This window comes from Cupressus sempervirens, chromosome 5, assembly GCF_028749045.1.
Source record: "Cupressus sempervirens isolate cs-2001-9-10 chromosome 5, ASM2874904v1, whole genome shotgun sequence".
NCBI lineage: Eukaryota > Viridiplantae > Streptophyta > Pinopsida > Cupressales > Cupressaceae > Cupressus > Cupressus sempervirens.
Window position 1 is genome coordinate 559,282,397 of NC_143122.1, and position 23,166 is coordinate 559,305,562.

Consider the following 23,166-nt stretch of genomic DNA (forward strand, 5'->3'; position numbering starts at 1 on the left):
AATTCCCTAATGAAAATTGAGAGATCAGTTGATAAATCCATGTTTTAATCTGTAGTGATTCAAGAACTACTACATTATCTTGACTGTTTAAACATTAATTTGCACTAACAATGATGCAAGATAATTTCACTCAATGATGATGACATGGATTATGGTACTTCAATGATTGGGTTATATACAATTTAGATGGTTCAATATTTCTTAATTGGTGATGTTTATGATGTTAGGTATATGCATGCCTAACGATGATTATTCTAGTACTTTATTCAAAATTAATGAATAAGTTATATTATATCGATTATGTGATTTTTGATGATTAAATGTAAGTAGAAATTAATTAAATAGTTAATTATATGAAAGCTTCATGTTTTGATTTAAGTAGTTATCTAGATAGGTTTTGAATATATGCATGTGATTTTCTTGAGCTATTGATGTGTGCAGGATATTTTAGCTGATAAATCTAATGGAGAAATGGAACTAAACCCTATGTATCAATTGTGGAAACTAGCGTTGAAACTAAAAAAGTATGCAAACCCCATTGTTCATGTTTTATTTGTATCATGGATTAAATGAACATACCGTTTTGTATTCTTTAAATGTTAATGTTTTGTAACAGTGTTTTTACAGTGTTGCTTGACACTCATGAATTGTATATGCATTCCAGCATGATAGTTAGGGTTAATCAAGTAACCTAAAGATCTAAGTTGGACTAGGTTAGTTACCTTTTTGCTAATCAGTGAGTAATCGAGGTTGATTAGCCTAATCAGGATTAGTGAGTAATTTGCATTTTAGAAGGTTATTAAATCCTAAAATTTTCCCAGCTTTTGATAGGTGCCTAATTAATCCTTTAGGCCTAAAATCATGAAATCTATGTACCCAAAGGGTATGGGTATGGGTTGGGGACATTTTCCACCTCCCTAGCCCCCTTTGTTGACTTTTATGGTCACTCAAAACCTCCATTTTTGCTTTAGTGCGAAAATTGAATGATTTCATCATGGGTTGAATGACTTTAACTCCACCTTGAGGTTAGCCTTATGTCTAGTTCAGATGGAAGCTTGTAGAATTTTAGGAAAGTGGGGGAAGTTATTGCCCTTTTTAGGTGGTTTAGTTTTGATCTTACTATAAGATTTTTTTGAGAGGGTTTGGAGTGTTCACCCAAACTCTAGTTTTAGAGTGGCATCCAGGATTAAAGGAGAAGGAGAAGGAAGGGAATGCTTTTCTCAAATTGGTTCATTTGGCCATAACCTTGTTGTGAAGTTAGGATTCTTCAACTCATTTTGTTTATGTTGTTCATGATTTGTTCATGCATATGTTATTGTGTTTTCATTGGTATGCTTGTATGTATGTTGGGTATGCTTGGGAGGGATTGAAACATGTTTTCTTGAATGCTTTTCCTTCTTGTTTTGCTTTATTTTTGAAGGAATTTTGTGGGTTTTTTTGGCCTTACTCACCCTTGGATAGGGAAGAAGTGACTACATATGGGGAAAGGACTTTAGTTGGACTCCAATAGTGTAGAGTCTCTTCTCAAGATGAGAAGAGGAAGAAAGGGTAGGGTGTTATGGGCCCCTACTCGTTAGCACAAACCATGTATGAGTTTTGGAATGTAAGAATGGAAATCTTTGTGATATTAGCCTTGAAAGGGCATTTTTGGAAGAACTAAAGTTCTTGAGATTTTAGCCTCAATTGGGCATATGTTATGGTGATGTGGCCGACGTCTCCTATTGGAAAAATCCACCTTCTTCCTAATTTGGTTCAATATCAAACATGTTATACAAATCTAGGATGGGAGAGAATGTCTAATTTGTCTTCATGATTTATTTGTTTGTTACCTAGTTAGTTTTCATTCTCTCCACGATCTTAGTGATGCTTTGCAAAATTCAAAATGGATCCCTTGGTAAGGGCCAACAAGAAAATTCAAATTGTTATTGTAATTAAGTTATTGGGAGTTTCTCCTTAGGATTGAAATCTTGTGTAAAAATATTATTTAGACTTATTGTTGAAATGGCAATGAAGTCGAGTTTTCTTCCTGGTTCTTTCCTGATGGAGCCCTTGAATTAGGTGGTTCAATAAAATGAATGAGAAATGATTGAACCACATTTGTTGATAAAATATGAGTAATTTTCCTACTTATTATATTTTTGGTATTTCAATTTATGAATATGTTTCTTGAAATTAGATGTAATGATGCTTCACCTTCCTGCGGTATTTTTATATTTCAAAAATCCTATTCATTTGATTAAAGTTAATTATAATACATGGTGATTTATATATATTAAGTTATGCAATTTAAGTTTTAAAATATGTTAAGAAAGTTTGCATTTGATTTATATTTAAAGTCCATAACTATACCTGAGTATGAGGAAGTTAAGTAATTCTATTTGAATACTTATGTATTACGTTTTATCCTATTATCACTTAAAAAAAATGTTATCATGTTTTTACCCTATATTTTGGGCATTACAAAAGGAAACTTCCCTGCATGGAAAAGTTTGATGAGGCTACATCTGGTAGGAATTGGAGATGGTGTAATACATTTTTTGGATAGTACATATGTTAGGATAATAGTTCTTTCTCTAACCAACTAAAAGAGGAGCAAGAGCACAACCAAGCTATGTTGGAGATTGCATCGACCCTAAGCTATTCTAAGTTTGGTGATAGAAAATATTGTAATACAACTAAGGAATGTGGGATACACTAGAAACCATCTATGGAGGAGTCAAAATTTTCATGAGGAAAAAATTAGAGAGCTTAAGAGGTAAGTTTTATGAAATGAGAATGATGGGAGGTGGGAATATTGTTTAGTATTATAGAAGAATCAAAGAGGTTGTAAATACCATAAGAGTAGAAAATGTAAAAATTGATGATGAGACTATGATCAAAAAGGTAATTAGAAATATACTTCCTATTTATGCTATTAGGGTTTTTTCAATACAAGAATTAAGATGTACTCTTAGTAATAACCTAACCTAACTACTTTTGAGATGTCAAATTTTTATAATCTCACCCCTAGCACTGTTAAATCTACTTTTAAATCACAATTAGTTCTTAGCAATAATGAAAAAGGAAAATGTGTAAAAAGTGGCAGTGATATTTCTAATGATGAACTTCATGAGCTTGAACCACTAATGGCTAGATGGCTTCCAAGAGGCAGAGGAAATTAAAAAGGTAAATTTCCTTTAATCTTACTTTCATGTAACAAAGTTAGTCATATTGTTTCAAGATATTGTGATAGAGAAGAAAAGGATGAAAGAAGGGAACAAGTATAGAGGCAAAAGAGATGATAGAGACAACAAGAGAAACAAGGACTACAAAGAAAAAGGTAAGAATTCTTGTTACATTAATGAAGAAGAAAGTGATAATGAATATGAAAGTAATGATGAAGAAGTTTTCTATGTTTCTACAAAGAAGATTCTGATGAAGATGAGAAAAATACTTTAATCTCATATGTGAGTAAAGGTGATAGGCGAATAAGTGATAGTGGTTATCCACATCACATGACTGGTGATAAAAGTAAATTTGAAACCATGGGACCATATAAGGGTATTTATGTTAAGTTTGGTAATGATATACTATACCTTTTGAAAGGTAAAGGATCAATACAATTGACTGATAAGATCAAGTGTGACAATATTTATTGGCTTGAAGGAATTAACTCTAACTTGTTGAGCATTTCACAATCGAGCAAATCAGAATAGAGGGTTGAATTTCATCACAAGAAGGACAAGATATTTGATCTTGATGGTGAATTGATTGGAGGTGGTGATCAAACAAAAGGTAAATTTTTCCATCTAAATTTATCTAATGAGACATGTTTTCTTGCATAGTATGAAGATATATTGTTATGGTTTAAGAGGTTATGCCATGTGATCTTTGCCAATTTTCTAAGAGTAAGAGGTTTGCTAAAATTGAAGAAACTTGATAATGCTATATATAAACAATGTCAATTGAGAAATATGATGAACTCTAGTTTCAAGAGAAAGACATATTATTCTAATGATATTTTGGAATTGGTTCATATAACCTTTATGGTCCTATTGGTATTCAAAGATATTAGAGACAAACATTTCATTCTATTTGTTGACGACTATTATAGGATGATGTATGTGATATTTCTTAAAGAAAAACTTAATACCTTTTAGTGGTTTAAGTGGTATTTGGCCAAAGTTGAAAAGGAAACAAGTAAGAGTTTGAAGTGATTGAGATTTGATGGAGGTGGATAATTTATCTCTAATGAATTCAATATATTCTACAATGATAGATTAGTCAAAAGAAATATGTCAACACCTAGGATCCTTCCCCAAAATGGAATAGCTAATAGGAGAAATAGATCAATCATGGACTGTGCTAGAACAATGATGATGGAGAATAATGTGTCACAAAAATATTAGAGAGAATTTGTAAGTACATACATTTATACTTTTAATAAAGTGCAAGTCAAGAAAGGTACAAATGTTACACCCTTTGAATTATTTGTTAGATATGCACGTAATGTGAATTTTAAAGTTTTTTGAAGAAAATACTATATACTAAATGATAGAAGAAATCAAAAACTTGATGCTAAAAGTGATGAAGGAATATTCCTAGGTTATTCCACTAAGAGAAAATCTTATAAGTGTTTGAACTCTAACACTAACAAAGTTGTGGAATGTTGAAATGTGGAAGTTGATGAATATGTAGAAAATAATGAAGTTGAATGAAAGGAAAAACTTGAAGATTATAGCACATTCATATATTTGAATGAAGGTGCTCCCTACACCAAAGCAAGAGAACATAGCTACAAATTAGAAAATAAAATGGGAATATCGAATTGCAACAACAAGCTATCGACAAGAAGACTCTTGGAGCCAAGAAACAAAAAAATGATGCTAACATACATGCAGAAGAAGTCAAATATCAAGAAGACAATTTTGAGCAAGCAAAACCTTAAATAGAACCTAAACAAGTGAAAAAAATGAACTTGAAATTATTTTTTAAGATGAACCCATAGAATAAGAGAGAAGGAAAGAACATGTACTAGCAAAGTATGTGAGAAGATGCCATACACCCAAGAAAATCATTGGTAAAAAGGAATATGGAGTTATAATGAGAAAAAGTCTCAAAAGTGATAGATGTTTAATTTGTGAGTTTGAGCCTAAATTAGTAAAATATTCTTTGGAAAATGAGGATTGGATACAACAATGAATGAACAAATTGAGAAAATAGAGAAGAATAAAATTTAGACACTGGTACCTAGACCAAAAGACAAAAATATTATTGGAAGAAAGTGAATATTCAAGAACAAGATCAATTAAAATAGTGAAGTGAAAGGGAACAAGGATAGACTAGTATACAAAGAACATGCACAAGAAGAAGGAATTGATTATGGGGGAATATTTGCCCCTGTTGTAAGATTGGAAGGAGTTAGAACACTACTTGCATATTCTTCTTATAAAGCATTTAAAGTGTACTAAATGGATGTGAAATCTTCATTCCTGAATGGAATATTGGAAGAATAATTTTACATTGAATAGGAAGAAGCTTTTTTGAGTCCAACAAGAACAACAAGGCATCTAAGATGCATAAGGCTCTATATGGTTTGAAACAAGCCCCTAGAGCATGGTATGAAAGATTACACAGTTAGTTGGTGAAGATTGGATTTGCAAGAACTAATGATAATAGAAATCTATACTTGAATACTAGTAAGAACAATGAGGTATTGTTATCTAATTTTTTTTTTGATGATATCATATTTGGAGGAAAGAAAGAATTATGCAAATAATTTGTAGATGAAATGAAGAAGGAATTTTAAATGTCCATGTTTGGTGAGATCAAAAATTTTGTTGGTTTACAAGTATATCAAATGAAGCAAGGTATCTTTATTATTCAATCCAAATACATCAATAAGATACTAATTTTTTTTGGAATAGAAGATTCAAGACCAGTTAGTACATCTATGACAACATGACATAAGCTATCTAAGAATGATGATTCTACTGGTGTCAACCAAACATTGTAAAGATCAATGATTGGAAAACTACAATATGTTGTTCACAATAGACCTAATATTGCAGTAGCAGTTGGGATAGTTGCAATATTTTTTGCAAGTCCTAAGGAAAATCACATGATGTAAGTGAAAAGGATATTGAGATATATGAAAGGAACCTAAGATTATGGATTGTATTAAAAGAATAATAACAAGTTTGAACTAAAAGTGTTCACTCATTCAGATTGGACAGGAAATTTTGATGATAGAAAAAGTATAAGTACAAGACCTTTATTTTTAGGCAATAGACTAGTTTTATGGATAGGTAAGAAGCAAAACTACAAGTCTCATTCAACATTTGAATTTGAATGTGTAGCAATAGAAATAAATTATTCAAACATCATATGGATAAAGTAATTATTGAAAGGGATGATGGAAGAGATCATTGATATGGTTGTTATATATTGTGATAACACTATTGCTATAAATATATCAAAGAACTTTGTAATGAACACAAAAACTAAGCATATTGCTATTAAGTATCATTACTTGAGAGAGCTAGTTCAAGAAAAAGAAGTAAGATTGGAGTATATAAATACTAAGGAGAAAATACTAATATTTTCACTAAGACATTACCTAAGGATGCTCATGAATATCTAAGAGGTAAATTAGGAGTAATTTCCCTAGACAAGGATACTTAAGATGAGATGGAGCTTTGCATGAAATTTTTTGATTAGAATATCTTACAAGTTGATGTAGATAGTCCTACTTTAGGAGTTTCCTAAAGTAGAAAAGGAAGAAGAAAAAAATGCAATATCAGTTATACACAGATGGAAAATGATGAATTCAATACTAACATGAGAATATCTACACAATCAAGATGTATGAGATAGATGAAGTGTCTTTGACATTGTTGTCAAAGAGGGAGATATTTTGAGTAGTTACCTATGTAATAACAAGAAAGAGGGAGAGTATATATTCAATAAGAGATGCAAGGTGTGTTGGATATAATCATTCAATTTTATGTTTTCTTTGATGTTACAAAAATTTCAAGTATATACTAAGCAATCAGTGTCTACTAGGCCCACTCGAGATGTAAAGGAAGTTGTAGTGTACGATGATCATCTTAATGTTAACCAAGTTTAGGGAAAGTTTCAACTAAGCTCACTCAGCTACCAAATGGAGTTTGTAAGAAGATGATGTTTATTAAGCTCACTCAATTAACAAAGAAAAGTTGGCATAGAACTAGTGTTAACTAAGTTCACTTGGTTACCAAAGGAAGTCTAAAGGAAAATTTTTTATGAGTTAGTGTTGATTGAGTTGGGTTGGCTAACAAAGGATTTTCTTGCATCAATTTTATTGGTTAGTTCCAATAAACTCAAGGGATGAATTTCATTTACTTGAAATTTTATTCAAACCAACTTGACAAGGTAAAACATATAAGTATAATATCAAGTTGAGGATAGAATTATAAGAATGAGAAGAAGAAGCATGGGGTTAAGAAGATAAATCAAGGAAGTGAATTAGGAGTTGACCAAGCTATAAAGGAAATTTTGATCAAGAAGAATCACATATTTAAGCCAAGAAAAATATATGAAACCAGAAAATATAGTTTGCATCAGTAGTCAGGTCATATCATTGTTACTCTCTAATAATTTTAGCAGTCAATCAAATATCTTAATAGAGTTAGCTTAAAAACTATTTTCAAATCCTCTAACACTAGAATTTCTAGATTGAAGTGTCTAAATACCTCTAACAAGTCCACTCCTAATAGGGTAAAGTAAATCCTTTAATAGGGTCACAACTAATAGTATGTTTTGTAACCTTTAATAGGGTTGGCTCCTAATAGGGCTCACTTTAAAAGGGTGAAAAATAATAACTAGTTACAATTGGAAATTTTTCCCAAATTGGGTTTCCACATTTAATTATGGTGTCTCTTGTGTTCATGTTATTTGCTTTATGATTCTACAACTAAGTTAATTAAGGGTAATTACATTTAATATCATAAGATCTTATCAATTAGTGTTAACAAAGTAATAGTGCATATATTCCATATTAACCAAGTATTTACCAAGTGACATCCATTCTTAATGTAAACCAAGTTACTGTGTTAACCTAGTATTTCAGTGCTAGCTAAGTTACATTAGTATTTTAGTTTTAGTAGAGTTTGGTTTTTAAATTGTATTGACATCTAAAGGGATCTAGGATTTTTTTTTTGTAGTAACTAATTCTCCCCTCCCCTCTAAGTTACTCCTCTTACATTCCCAAAAATTGGTATTAGATCTCTTGGTGCATGCAGATAAGGTTTCAAGGACCTAAGCTAAAGATAAAGATGTCTTATAGAAGGTAGATCCCTAACCTAAACATAGATAACTTTTGAGAATGATAGAAATTCATGAAGTTGCATTTGGAAACAATTGGAGACTTGTGTCTTAAGTATTTTAACACCAAGTATGTGACACCTACTGGAACTATGATTATGGAAGAAATTATAGAAAAGATAAATCATAACTTTATGATGATTGACATTGCTTCCACTCTCAACTATGCTGAATTTGATGAGGTAAAATATTGTGTTACTACTTATAAGATGTGCATAAAACTAAAAGCTATCTATGGAGGTGATGGAAATGTGAGGAGAGCTAAGGTAGAAAGTCTAAGAGGTTAATTTGATCAGATGAAGATCAAAGAAGATGAGAACATTGCAGAGTATAGTGAAGTAATCAAAGCTAGTATGTGTGCAATTAGAGCCTCATGTGGGACTGATGATGTAAAAGTGGTAAACAAGGTACTTATAACCCTTCTTCCAATTTATGCAATTAGAGTGTTAGCTACTAAAGAAATGAGATATGATCCTAAGAATGATATAACCTTGGATGACTAGTCAAAAGGTTGACAACATTCCAGTAACCTTAGGTTTGCATTTTGAGCCAAGCTATCACTTAAGAAGAAAGATGCAAAGTATAAAAGAAAGAGATCTAATAGTAAAGATGAATGTAGTTTGGATGATGATATTGAAGGCATCAAAACTTTTCTTGCAAGAATATTTCTTCAAGGCAAAGGAAAGTACAAAATCAAAATTCCTATAATCTTCTTTTCTTGTCAAGAAATTGGCCATATTGCTGCAAGGTGTCCAAAAAAATAAGGAAAAGAAGAAAATAAGCGTGATAACAAAGGCAAGAAGGGTTCCAAAAGCTACAAATACTACAAGGACAAAAGTAAGAGATCTTATTACATGACAAAAGATTCTGATAGTAGTGGAAAAGATGAAATGGTTTATATTGTTGTTAAAGATGAATTAGATGACAAGAATGATAATATGGTCCTTACCTCACATAATAATGAGAATGATACATAGATTATTGATAGTGGCTATTCTCACCACATGAGTGGTGATAAATCTAAATTTGAGCACTTGATACACTATGATGGTGGGAGTGTCATATTTGGAAATGATGAACCATGTTATGTGAAGGGAAAAGGTTGTATTACACTAACCAATGATCTCAGATGTGACAATGCTTATTGGGTTGAAGGAATGAAGCATAATATTCTTAGTGCAACATAATTGAATAACATTTAATTAAAGGTAGAATTCATGAATAGAAAAGCCAAGCTGCTAGATGAAGATGGAAATCTAGTTTGGATAGGTAATCAAAAAAGAGGTAATGTATTCTACATAGATCTAATTGTAAATTCACATTTCAGAGCTCACGTAGAAGAAAACTTGTTATGACATATAAGGTTGTGTCATGTGAATTTTGATAACCTAGTCAACATAAGAAAGAACAAAAGGGTTAGAAGCATTCCAAGCTTAAACAAACCTGATATAGGCATGTGCAAGAATTATCAAATTGGAAATATGGGAAAGACATGTTTTAAAAGAAAAAACTATCGTTCAAAAGAAGGCTTGGATCTAGTTTATATAGACCTTTGTAGACCTATTAGAATACAAAGCTACACTAGAGCTAAGTACTTTGTTTAGTTTATTGATGATTACAATAGGATGATGACAATTATGTATCTAAAGGAAAATTAGAAGCTTTTCAAAAGCTCAAATGGTATCTAGCTAGAGTTAAGAAAGAAATAGGAAAGAAACTAAAAAGTTTAAGATCATATAAAGGAGGTGAATTCATCTCTAATGAATTCAATGAATTTTTGTAATGAAAGAGGAATTAAAATACAAGTATTTGCACCTAGTACACCTTAGTAGAATGGAGTTGCTAAGAGAAGGAATAGGTCAATCATGGATTGTGTAAGGACACTAATGATAGAGAAGAATGTTGTTATCAAATATTGGAAGGGAGCTATTGATACTGTAGTTCATACCTTGAACTAAGTTTTTTTGAAAAAAGGACTCAAATCAAATGCCTTTTGAATTATGGCATGGCTATAAACCTAATGTGTGTTATTTCAAAGTATTTGGAAGAAAATTTTATATTCTAAAGGAGACAAGAAAAGGAAAATTTGATGTGAAATGTGATGAAGGCATATTCTTGGGATACTTCAATAAGAGTAAAGCATACAAATATTTGAATCTATCTACTCACAAAGTTATAGAGAGTGCACATATGAAGATTTATGAGTTTGTAGAAGAATCTAAAGAACAAAGTAGGAAAGAACCTAAAGACTACAAAAACTTTGATTACTATGAGCTTGATATAGTATCTAAAGTTCAAGCAAATGGTAGTCAACAGTTTTCACCATTTGAGTCCCCAAAATTCCTAGTTCAACTGAAGTTGCATCTAGTGCAACCTGAATCATAGTATAAAGGATCTAAATTGTAGTTAGAAGGATTTGAGTCTCAACAGGTACAAACTATGTCATCTAATGGACCTGGGTCATAGATAGTGGGACCTAAGCACAATTTAAAAGATCATGACGAACCTAGTGAATTAAGAAAGGAGCTCAAACTTTCTAGATATGTCAAAAGACATCATGCACCTAAGAAAATAATTGGAGATTGGTTGGATGGTATAGTGACAAGGAAAAAATTTAAAAGGTACATGTTTTCTTACTATATTTGAACTTAGAACTATCAAAGATGCATTAGAAAATGAAAGTTGGATAGAGGCAATGAATGAAGAAAATGATCGGTTAGAGAGGAAAAAAACTTTGACCCTTGTTCCTAGAGCCAAGGACAAGAATATAATTGGCACAAAATGGGTATTCAGAAACAAGCTAAATGAGAATGAAGAAGTTTCAAGAAAAAAGGAAAGATTAGTTTGCAAGGGTTATGCTAAAGAGGAAGGTATTGACTATGGAAAAAATTGTGCTCTTGTTGCTAGAATTGAAGGTGTTAGAACACTCCTTGCATATGCAACACATAAAGGATTCAAAGTATATCAAATGAATGTGAAATCAACATTCTCAAATGGAATCTTAGAAGAGGAAGTCTAAATTGAGCAACCAAATGGATTCATTGATCCTAGCAAAAGGGAGATGGTTTATAGATTACACACAGATTTTTATTGTCTCAAATAAGTTGCTAGAGCATGGTATGAAAGGTTTCATAATTATCTCATAAAAATTGGTTTTCAAAGAACTAATGCTAACAACAACCTATACATAAAAGAAGGACCATATAAGAAGATTGTGTTGGTAGAAATCTTTGTGGATGATACATTATTTACTAGAAATGATGATTTTTGTAAAAAAAATTCTATGGAAAGGAGTAAGGAATTTGAAATTCCAATGTTTGGAGATATCAAATTCTTTGTTGGCTTACAAATTCAACAAATGAAGGATGGTATCTATATGACTCAATAAAAATACATCAAGGAGATACTAAAGAAATTTGGAATGGATAATTCTAGACCAATTGGAAAACCTATGTTTACTAGATATAAGCTTTCCAAAAATGATGGTTCTAAGGAGGTAGATTAGACTACATAAAGATCAATGATCGAAAAACTTCAATATGTAGTGCATACAAGACCTGATATAGCATTAGTAGTTGGTATGGTGCCTATATTATCTACTAATCCTATATAAAATCATATGATGGTGTTCGTAAATAGATTTGTATTCATACAAAACTTCCAAAATAACCCTTATATTCCCAATAATGAAGACACAAAAAGCTACCAATAGTTGGGTCATTTTTCCATTGGATTGTACAAGTGCCCACTAAATTTTATAGGGTACAACTCCTTGATTAGATATTCAAAGAACAAGATTAAGAAATTCTTTTAACTTGAAAGTGAAGGTTACGCTCACTATTCTTAGATAGGGGGAAATAACTATAACATAAATGAAAAGGAACCCACATATACAAAAATGGAAACACATAGTCCCTTCACCCACATATGTTTTCAGAAAGGTCAAGAAATGACTAAATGAACAAGAACTCTACCCAATATATAGACCCAACAATAAAAGATGATCCCATAATCCAATCTTGATTCAAAGTATGCAACCTTTGAATAAGATATGGAGCTTTTCATTCATAAAAAAAATCATTTAAACAAGTTACACTACTGAACATTCAAAATACTTGCAGAGAACTAAAAAATACATCTAAATTAAAACTAACATCTTTGATTATAATAAAAAATTTCCCAACTTGATTACAAACTATGCTCCCCCTCTTCTGCAGCATACAATCTTTCAAAATAGTGGAACCCCTGTTACATCCAAGTTTTTATAATAAATAATGTTTCCAGATTGTGTTTTAGTTCTCCTAACCATTTCTTGGAATAACTCCTATGGTAGTTTTTCATTGATCTTTTTGTTCCATAAGATATCTCCTTTATCACTTTATTGGAACCAATTTTCTCTAACATAAAAATATTCACCAATCTAGAAAGTCATATATGCATGTTCTTGGATAGGTGACATCTAATTATAAACTACAAACTCCACTTGTTACTCACATTCTCACCCATGTATTTATTGTTTCCCCAAGCACAAGTTCATAAAGATGAGTTGGCCATTGGTTTTACCTTTGCAACTAGATGAATACTACTATTTTTGCAAAGCCAATTTTAACAAAAACCCACCCAAAAGGATTATTCTTATGGTTTAAATATTGGCTCATGCCATTCACACATTGCAACCTTTGTTTGGAGTTTCTTTACCTTACATTTTCATGTTGGCATGTTATCAAGCATTTCATGCTTTTCCTTGAAAAAAGGTGAATCAAACTTAAAAACTTCAATTTTGACCATCTAATTTCATTTCCATCCAATCAATCGGTTGATTTTCATTCCCCATATGGGTTTTCCATTGTCAAAGCCACGTTCCAAAGGAGAATCTCTGGCCCTTTGATTCATTGGGTATGCACTCATCACATTCACTCTAGCAAGTGCCTGATGACTACTATTTAGAATTTTGAGCTTGAGATAGCCTTACATTTGCTTGGAATCAATATTCATTCCCACTCTAAAGTCAGGGTACATGCATTGGTATTATGTCAAATAGTTTGTGTCGTGCCCTTCTACTTGACTTATTTACATTCGATGATGAAGCTTTTCATTGTCAACATCTACAAAATATAAAAAATGTATATGGTAATAAGATGCCTATCCTTGTCTAAACCATACATGAATGCTTGGTTTTATGAGCAATGTGTATAAATCGCATGTCCTTCACTTGGAGACTTGCCTCCTACTACTAAGGTATTCTGCCAAATAGCCTATGTGGATTCTTCATGCAGGCTCAACTATGTATATTTAGCTTTCTCATGGCTTTGGCTCAGGTTTGACATAGTATGTAATGGAAATAAAGAATCCAATTTGTTAGAATGCAAGATTCTTAACTTGATACACAACCAATTTCATCTGAATCTACTTCCAATTAACACATTTTTCCATATTTTACATTTAGAGGCTTATGATCTATATTAGATTGTCATGTTACATTAACTACATAGTCTCATGGGAAAAGCTATATATTTCATCCTCCATATGCATACAACCCAACATTTGCACTCCTCTGCCTTCATATTTTAGGATTGAATGTCCCTTCTTTATGGTATTGATTTCAATTATCTTAATAAACCACTTGCATATGTTCTCCCCATCTTCACATACTAAGCTTGATAGAGGACAACTTGCCTGAGTTTGAGAGTATTTGGGTGTCACAAGGTTTGACGAGAAGCCAACATTATTGTATATTCCACTGATATTTGCATTACTCACTGATCCATACTAGAATTAGTGACACATGCCCAATATCTATATTAAGGTGGAATGATCATCTTCAATATATCATGGTTTACCACCATAACTTTTTGGTCATGTGTTATTACATTAGATTTAATTGATTGTTAAAATAACTATTTTAGCTTGAGACTCATGCTTGAACCAAAAAGCTAGCACTTCATCAAATGTTTTGTCATATTTCTGCATTAATGATAGATTCTTGAACTCAAATTTAAACTATATTATTTGAACCACTACAATTGTGTTCAAAATATCTGATCTTTATACTTGAACTACAAACCAACTTAGATCTAAACTCTTGAAATCTAAAACCCTAACCATGTGAACTCTATATTAAACTTGCAAACTTTTTGAACATAAGGATCCATTGCACAAGTTGAACTTATTTAACCCTACTTGACCATAATGTACTTGTCTCAAATAACTTAAACTAAACCTCTAAACCAATAACCATTTCTAACTTCTAAATCATTAAAACTAAGCTTCTAAAATGGGTACCACATAGTTTTGAAGTACTTTGCAACTTCGTTCAATGTAGACCCACTAAACTCTTGAAATACTTGTAATTAGTTCAATGGGTACAAAGTGTTTCAAAAATACTTTATAACATTTGAAACTATTCACTTGATCTTGCATTTTGGCACATGTGTTCTTTAATTTATTGTTATGAAATTTCATTTGAACCTTACCTTACATAATATAACTTTATACTACATTTTCAACATAAATTGGAGGAGAATCAAAGAAAACCAAGGAAAGGCCATTAGGAATACTGGATTTTCAAGTTTAAAATTGGGTTTCAAAACATCAACTAATAGATGACAATCAAAATGATCATGAGGTATCTGAAAGGTATCGACGATTATGGTTTGTGGTACAAGAAAGGAGAAAACCTTGACTTTAAGGCATTCAGTAATTTAGATTGGGTAGGAAGTGTTGTTACCAAGAAGAACACTAGTGGTGGAGGACTTTTTCTTGGAAAGAGGCTAATATCTTGGACAAACAAGAAGCAAAATATATTACTTAGTCTATACTAGAAGCATAATATGTTGCTACAACAATCAATTGTTTCAACATTTTGTAATTCAAGCAACTGTTGTCAAATATGAAGGAGGAGATCAAGGACCTAGTTTTTATCTTCTATGATAACACTAGTGTAATAAATATATCCAAGAATCTAGTGATACATACCAAAACAAATCACATTGCAATAAAATATCATTTCTTGAGAGAATTAGTGCAAGACAAGGAGGTGAGGTTGGAATACATGAACACAAAAGAATAGATTGCATACATATTCACCAAGAAATTTCCTAAGGATTCATTTTTATATCTAAGAGGTAAGATAGGGGTCATTTAGCTATTTGAAGCTCACTAATTAGATTCCAGTGATGCATCAACCAAACATGTTGAAGATTAGACAAGTTGATGTAGTATTGTCAGAGAAGATTGCGTACAAATCTATGCATCAAGGTACATGGAAACTACATTAGTTGTTGTCTTTTTCATAAGATGTCAAAGAGGGAGATTTTATCATCATACATCAAAGAAATTTTTGTGAATATTAGAGATGTCAAAGAGGGAGAATGAACATGAGTTAATATCAAAGAGGAAGAGTTTGATATTGTAGTAATTGCAATCAGAGATTGATGATAGATGGAGTTTATGTTGATAGAGGAAGTTCTCATGGATGACAATTAGAATGAAACTAAGCATATTATCCTTACTTCTATTTTTCTCTAAAATTTCTATGTATCATGGAATGTTGTGTTTCCATCAATGCCAAAGAGCAAGATTATTTGATACAATCATTCAATTTCATGTTGTCTTTGATGTTATGAAAAATGTCAAGTATATACAAAGAAATAAGTGTTTACCAAGATCAATCAGGAGTCAAATAAAGTTGTTAGTGTATGAAGAACATCTCAACATTAACCAAGTTCATGTGAGTGTTAACCGAGCTCACTCAACTACCAAATGGAGTTTACAAGAAGATAGTGTTATCGAGCTCACTTGGTTACCAAAGAAAAGTTGGCATAGAAAAAGTGTTAACCAAGTTCACTCTATTACCAAAGGAAGTCTAAAGGAAAATTATTTTTGAGTTAGTGTTGACTAAGTTGGGTTAGTTAACCAAGTATTTTCCTATGTCAATTTTTTTGGTTAGGTCTAGCCGACTCATGGGATGCATTTCATTTATTTGAAGTTGTATTCAAGTTGACTTGACAAGGTAAAACATATAAGGTCAAGTTGAGGATTAAATTGTAAGGATGAGAAGAAGAAGCATTGGATTGAAAAAATAAATCAAGGAAGAAAATTATGAATTGACCAAGCTACAAAGAACATTTTGATCAAGAAGGATTAATTATTCAAGGTAGAACAAAGATATGAAATCAACAAACATAGTTTGCATTAGCAATTAGGTCATATCATTGTTATTCTCTAATAATGTAGCAATGAAACAAATCTCTTAATAGAATTAGCTTAACAACTATTTTCCAAATTATCTAACAAGGTGGCATTTCTAGATTGAAGTGTATGAAGACCTCTAACAAGGCCATTCCTAATATGGTGAACTAAATCCTTTAATATGGTCACACTTAACATTGTGTTTTGGAAACATTTCTAATAATTAAAATCTAGCTGTTTGAATGGCTACTGCTCTCGTTCAAAATTTTGGTTCTCCCACTCCTGGTCCTATTCAAAATCCTAGACCTATTGCATCTGGTCCTATTCATTTTCCTAGATCTCCCATTTTTTGTCTGGTTCAAGCTCCTGGATCTTCTACTCATGGTCTAGTTCGTACTCCTAAATCATCTACTCTTGGTCCTACTCAAAAACCTGTTTCTTCTGTCCATGGCATCCCTTCTTCTGGTCACATGGGTGGAGGTGTTGTTTCTAGAAAGGAAGTTAGCTGTGGTAGCAGCAAGGACGTTGCTAGGGTTTCTGGAAATGGTGGTGTGGCAGCTTTTGCATCTGCAAAGGTCACTGGAAATGAATGTGGGAATTAGGGTGCAAGGGTTTTTGAGGCTTCTGAACTTGGCAAGGCCACTTGTTGTGGACATGGAAAATTTGGAAATAGAGAAGTGCTGGCTTCCAATTCTAGCAATGTCATTGGCTTTGGTAGCAGATCTGTGGTTTCCCTTTTGATCCATTGTAAGCCTATTTCTCTTACTCTTGGGGAAAAGTCACTTTTAGAAATTGAAGAAAAATTGAGGGATCTTTCCAAGGATTCTATTATTTTTCATTTTAAAGGTTTTTGGCCCTCTCTATCAGAGCTTCATGCTTGTATTTCTAAGAATTGGGATCCATTCGTTAAAAATATGATTGAGATTTACCCTTTGGTTAAAGGTTTTTTCATTGTTACTTTTATTAATCCAGAGGACAGGAATGCTATTCTGTGTGATTGGATCTTTTTTTGGGAGAACCGTTATCCTTTAATGGTTAAACCATGGCACCCATATTTTGACCCTCAAATGGAGACTTTCAAAATCATGACTTGGGTAAGGTTACCTAATCTTCCTCTTCATTTTTGGGTGAAATCTATTTTTAAGGTAGTTCGTGAGGCTTTAGGGGATTTTTGTATGGTTGATCCCCAATCCTTTGAGCTTTTCCATTTTACTTATGCAAGGATTCTAGTTGATATTGATGTTTCTAAGGGTCTCCCAGCTGAGATTGTTTTACATCATTCTAAGGGATCTTGGACTTAGTTGATTGATTATGAGGGCCTCCCTTTTAGGTGTAGAAATTATTTCAATACAAGTCATTTGGCTGCTAAGTGAAAGTATAGGAACTCTTCAAAAAAATGTCCCTCCTCTTGGTGTGAGGGTGTTGTGGAATAGCATTATATAGTTTCCAAATCTTCTCTTGTGGATGGGGATTCTGGTTCTATGTTGGTGAATGCTTCTGCCTCCATGGTGGATGCCCAAGATGGTTGTTCTGGTCCTCTTGGTGTAGATTCTGGTCCTATTAACAGTATTGTGGTTTCTATTGTAGAATTAGGTCATGAATCTAGTCCTAACGTTGCTTTGGGCTTGGTTCACTCTGTTCCTATTATCTCCGATCATGGTGCTAATTCTGGTACCCATATTTCTGAATCTGGTCGAGATAATGTGACTGCTAATTTTGGAAAAAAAGTGAATGTATCTAATCTTAGTGATAATGTTGGTTCTCTTTATACTTGTTCCAAATTGGTGGATGATTTGAAGGCAGATTACCCTGGTCAAAAGGATGTATGTCCTTTTGATGCTATTGCTAGAACTGGTATTCAATCTCGTGGTTGTTGCTCCAAATTGTTGGATGTTATGATGGTTGATGGTCCTAGCCATAGTTTGGATGATTTTCTAACTATTATGGATGCTCAAAAGTGGCAGTCAAAGGTTGTTATGGTTGAGGAGGGATGGATACCTATAAAAACAAAAAGATCTAAAAAGTCTCACCCTCAATTTGATATGATTTTGCATTCTCATGAAAAGGGAGTGAAATCAAAATATTAGTCCTGTTGGAATACAAAACTATACTGAGATAACTACTTTATTTTGTTTATTGATGATTATTCTAGGATGATGATAGTTATGTATTTAAAGGAAAACTTAGAAAATTTTCAAAAGTTCAAATGGTATCTAGCTATAGTTGAGAAAGAAATAGGAAAGAAGCTAAAATGTTTAAGATTAGATAAAGGAGGTGAATGCATATCTAATGAATTCGACAAATTTTGTAATGAAAGAGGAATTAAGAGACATGCATCTACACTTGGTACACCTCATTTGAATGGAATTGTTGAGAGAAGGAATAGGTCAATCATGGATTTTGTAAGGACATTGATGATAGAGAAGAACATTTATATCAAATACTGGAAGGAAGAAATCTACACTATAGTTCATAACTTGAACTAAGTTTAGTTGAAGAAAGAATCAAATCAACCACCTTTTGAATTATGGTATGGCTATAAACCTAATGTGTGTTATTTCAAAGTATTTGGAAGCAAATGTTATATTCTAAAGGAGTCAAGAAAAGGAAAATTTGATGTTAAAAGTGATGAAGGCATATTCTTGGGATACTCCAATAAGAGTAAAGCATACAAATATTTGAATCTATCTACTCACAAAGTTATAGAGAGAGCACATGTGAAGATTGATGAGTCTATAGAAGATTCTAAAGAACAAAGTATGAAAGAACCTAAAGACTATAGAAACTTTGTTTACTAGGAGGCTGATACTGTACTTGAAATTCAAGAAAATGGAAGTCAATAGTCTTCATGACCCAAGTCCTTGAAATCCCCAGTTCAACTAGAGTTGTAGCTAGTGCAACCCAAGTCATAGTCTAAAGTATCCAAATTGTAGTCAAAAGGACCTGAGTCTCAACAAGTACAAACCAAGTCATCTAATGGACCTAAGTCACAGATAGTGGAACCTGAGCATGATTCAAAAGATCATGGTGAACCTAGTGAATTTAGAAAGAAGGAACCTAGCCTTGCCAGACATGTCAAATGACATCATGCACTAGAGAAAATCATTGGAGATTGGTTAGATGGTACACTGATAAGGAACAAATTAAAAGGTGCATGTTTTCTTACTAAATTTGAACCTAGAAGTGTCAAAGAATCATTAGAAAATGAAAGCTAGATAGAGGCAATGAATGAAGAAATTGATCAGATAAAGAGGAATAAAACTTAGACTCTTCTTCCTAAACCCAAGGACAAGAATGTAGTTGGCACAAAATGGGTATTCAAAAATAAGCTAAATGAGGATGGAGAAGTTCCAAGAAACAAGGAAAGATTAGTTTGCAAGGGTTATGCTCAAGAGGATGGTATTAACTATGGAGAAATTTCTTTTTTTTTATTGTTAGACTTGAAGGTGTTAGAACACTCCTTGCATATTTTTAATGAATAGGTTTTCCCTTTGGTAATCCAAGTTAATGAACAAGGAAAACTCCTACTACAATTGAGTTCCTTCAATTGAAATATCTCTGTTTTGAGGCACAACTCCCTCCTTAAATGATAAACATTATTTTCCTTTATTTCAAAAGAATTTATCAAGAATTTTTTTTTTAAGTAGAAAGAGCTAAAGCTTTTAGAAATACTTTTCTATCTCTCATGCAAAAGTATTGCAAGGATAATATTGATTTGAAAAAAATCCTAAAGAATTATTTAAATGTTTACTAGAGAATAACTAAAATAAAGATGATTGATTCTTGAATAATGTTATCCAAACCATTCATAGAAAAAATAATATCATTATTCACTATAACCATGAAAAAATCCCATATGAAATGAATCCTAATGATTAGTACACATGACCACAAATGACCAGTGACACATAACCAGTATCAAATTTTTTTTTGTATGTATTCCTTGTTTATGTAAATAGAACAACAAAATTGGTTTATTTTGAACCTACTTTAACAACTTAAGTTACTACTACAACAATAATAGAGTTTCAATACCAAAAACATTTAAAGTCTTATGCTATATAGTTGTGCAAGGCCCATAAAATAGTTATAAAACTAACTACAGTTAGAGTTACAAATAATAAGCTTAAAACCATAAAACAACTATGCTGGGAACTAAAAGATTAAATAGTCAAAGCCTTCATTTAAGCTAAATTGTTTGGTTGTCCTTGCTTTATGGTTACATCACCACTTGCAATCCTTGTAAGAAATTTAAAATCCAAAGTCTCCTTCTATTTTGGGAATCCCAACTATTCTATTCTCATTTGCTAGATGGTAATAATTTGATAGGCATGTTCCATCTTAATTTTCATCATCAGATGATCATCACTAATAATAATCATAGAATCTATTCGGGTGACAATTGCTAGGCTGGTAGAAGATACCTCTTTGGCCTCTTTGAGAGCTTGTAGCTTGTCCTAGTACTCAACTTCTATTTCATTCAAGTCCTTTTTGGATTGATCCCTTTTGCCTAGGATTTCAAAATTGATGCATTTAACATCATTATGCAGGATTTTTGTTAGACAATTGAGGTCTTTAACTAGTTCTGAACATTCATCCATGCATTTTTTGATTACCGTAATCCTCCATTCTAGGTGGGTTTAGGAGATGTATAAAAAGTTTGCATCAACTCTATAATTCTTCTTTTCAGCCAAGAATTTTTCCACTCCATATTCGATAACTTTTGTGATGTGAGCCATGACATTTTCCCATCTCTCCTTCTCCTCATCCCATGCATTTAAATTTGCTTCCAAGTCAGCTGTCATTTGTTTAGCCTTCACCTTTGTCTTAGCTAAGTGAGCTATATAGCTAACTTCATGAGAAAATATTGATTCAATCCACTCATCAAAAGCTTTAGAAACTAACCTATCTATTTTCACCTGGACAATGAATTTTTGATTTGTCAGGGAGGTCACGTCAATCATGAAAATAGCCTAAGGATGAAATTTGAGTTCTAAATTTTGTATATTAAGAATGTATTCTACAAGAATGAAAGCATAATTTTTTAGTTATTTCTACTAACCCTTGCATGTCCTACATCGAAGATTTTCATATCTGTGTCTCTAGAGGCTAGTTTGATAACTCTTTTCTCCATCATGTAGTCTTGAGCAGTGATATCCTTAAGAGTTTTTCCTTTAGATGGTTTGAATATATCAACTACCCAATCCCTTATTTGTCCATCAACACCCAACATAGCCTCTATTTTTGACTTTTTTTTATTTTAGTCAATTTTCCCAGACATTTCCCAACCATGTCTTCAATTGAAGTGCTTACAAGAACCAAGATCCTTTTCTTTCTTACTGATATATTGAAACAATTGGTGTTAAAGAGGTACCTTTGGATGGAGGTGTTTGTAAAGAAGGGGAAACATAATTGGTAGTTATTGATCTAGATCCATTAGCATCACCTTCTATTGGCTGATAATTTTGATCCATGACTTCTTATGTTCTTTCTTCAAGAGGTTCAGTCTCATATTCTATCTCAATTGGACTTGTACCAACACCCTTTTTGATAGCCCTTTAATTTTTCTCCTTCTTGGTATGAGAATGGGTTTTCCTTGTTAGCTTGGTGTGTTGAATTGAAATCTAAACCTTAGATAGGACATCAACTTTAGGGTTCAAAATACCTATAGAGGAAAAGATAACATCTTTATCAGTATCAATATCATGAATAGCCTACTCTGCATTTTTCATTTTTGATTTCCTTTTCTCCTTTAACCAATTTTTAGTCCTCCCTATGATTGGCTCAGTTCAAGATTGTAGATCATCTTCTTAGGCAAATCCTAATCTACCTCTATGAGAGGAAAGACTTCAACTTGTGTTATATAAAAGGGATCAATGAATTCTTCACCTTAGTTTTCCCCTACCCCTTTTACATTCATCTACAACTTGATTTTTTTTATCTACTTCAAGGTCAACCTAGATCACCACCTCTTCCTAACTTTAGAATCATGTCCACAATCAGCCAAAAAGTCTTCTAACTGAGGGATTATTGAGAACTCTAGTCATAGTTCAAATAAGGGATGTGCAAAGTCTTTATCATAAAAATCAAGGAAAACAATAAAATCCTCTAAGTTCATCAAACTCAATTCATATTTGAGAGCCAAGGCATCTTGTATAGTTTTCCATCTATAGTGGCCAACCTTTATATGGAACATAGAACTGAAACCTCTCCTAGCTTTGCAATTTCTATCCACTTTAGTTATCTTTCTAAAAAAATGCATCAAAACTTACTTTTCTAGGAAATGCCTCGGTAGTTTTAGTGATCTTCCTTCATACTCACCAATTTGGATGTAGGTGAACTTAGAGAACTAGGTGAAGAAACTATCATAGATTGATACAAAATGTGCTACCTCTCCTGTTAACATCCTTTGTTCCTTCTCTTACAACTCAAAGACCATCTTAGCAAGAAATGTATCTTTCACTCTCTTGAATTTATCTCTATTCTTTTCCTTATGCAAATAGGGGAACTATTAATTCATAAATAGGCATATTATTAACCCAATCAATGTGTAGAAGCCTAACCCATTCCTTATACACCATGACATAAAATAGATATGAGTTCATATAAAAAATAGACACTCTAGATGCTTGA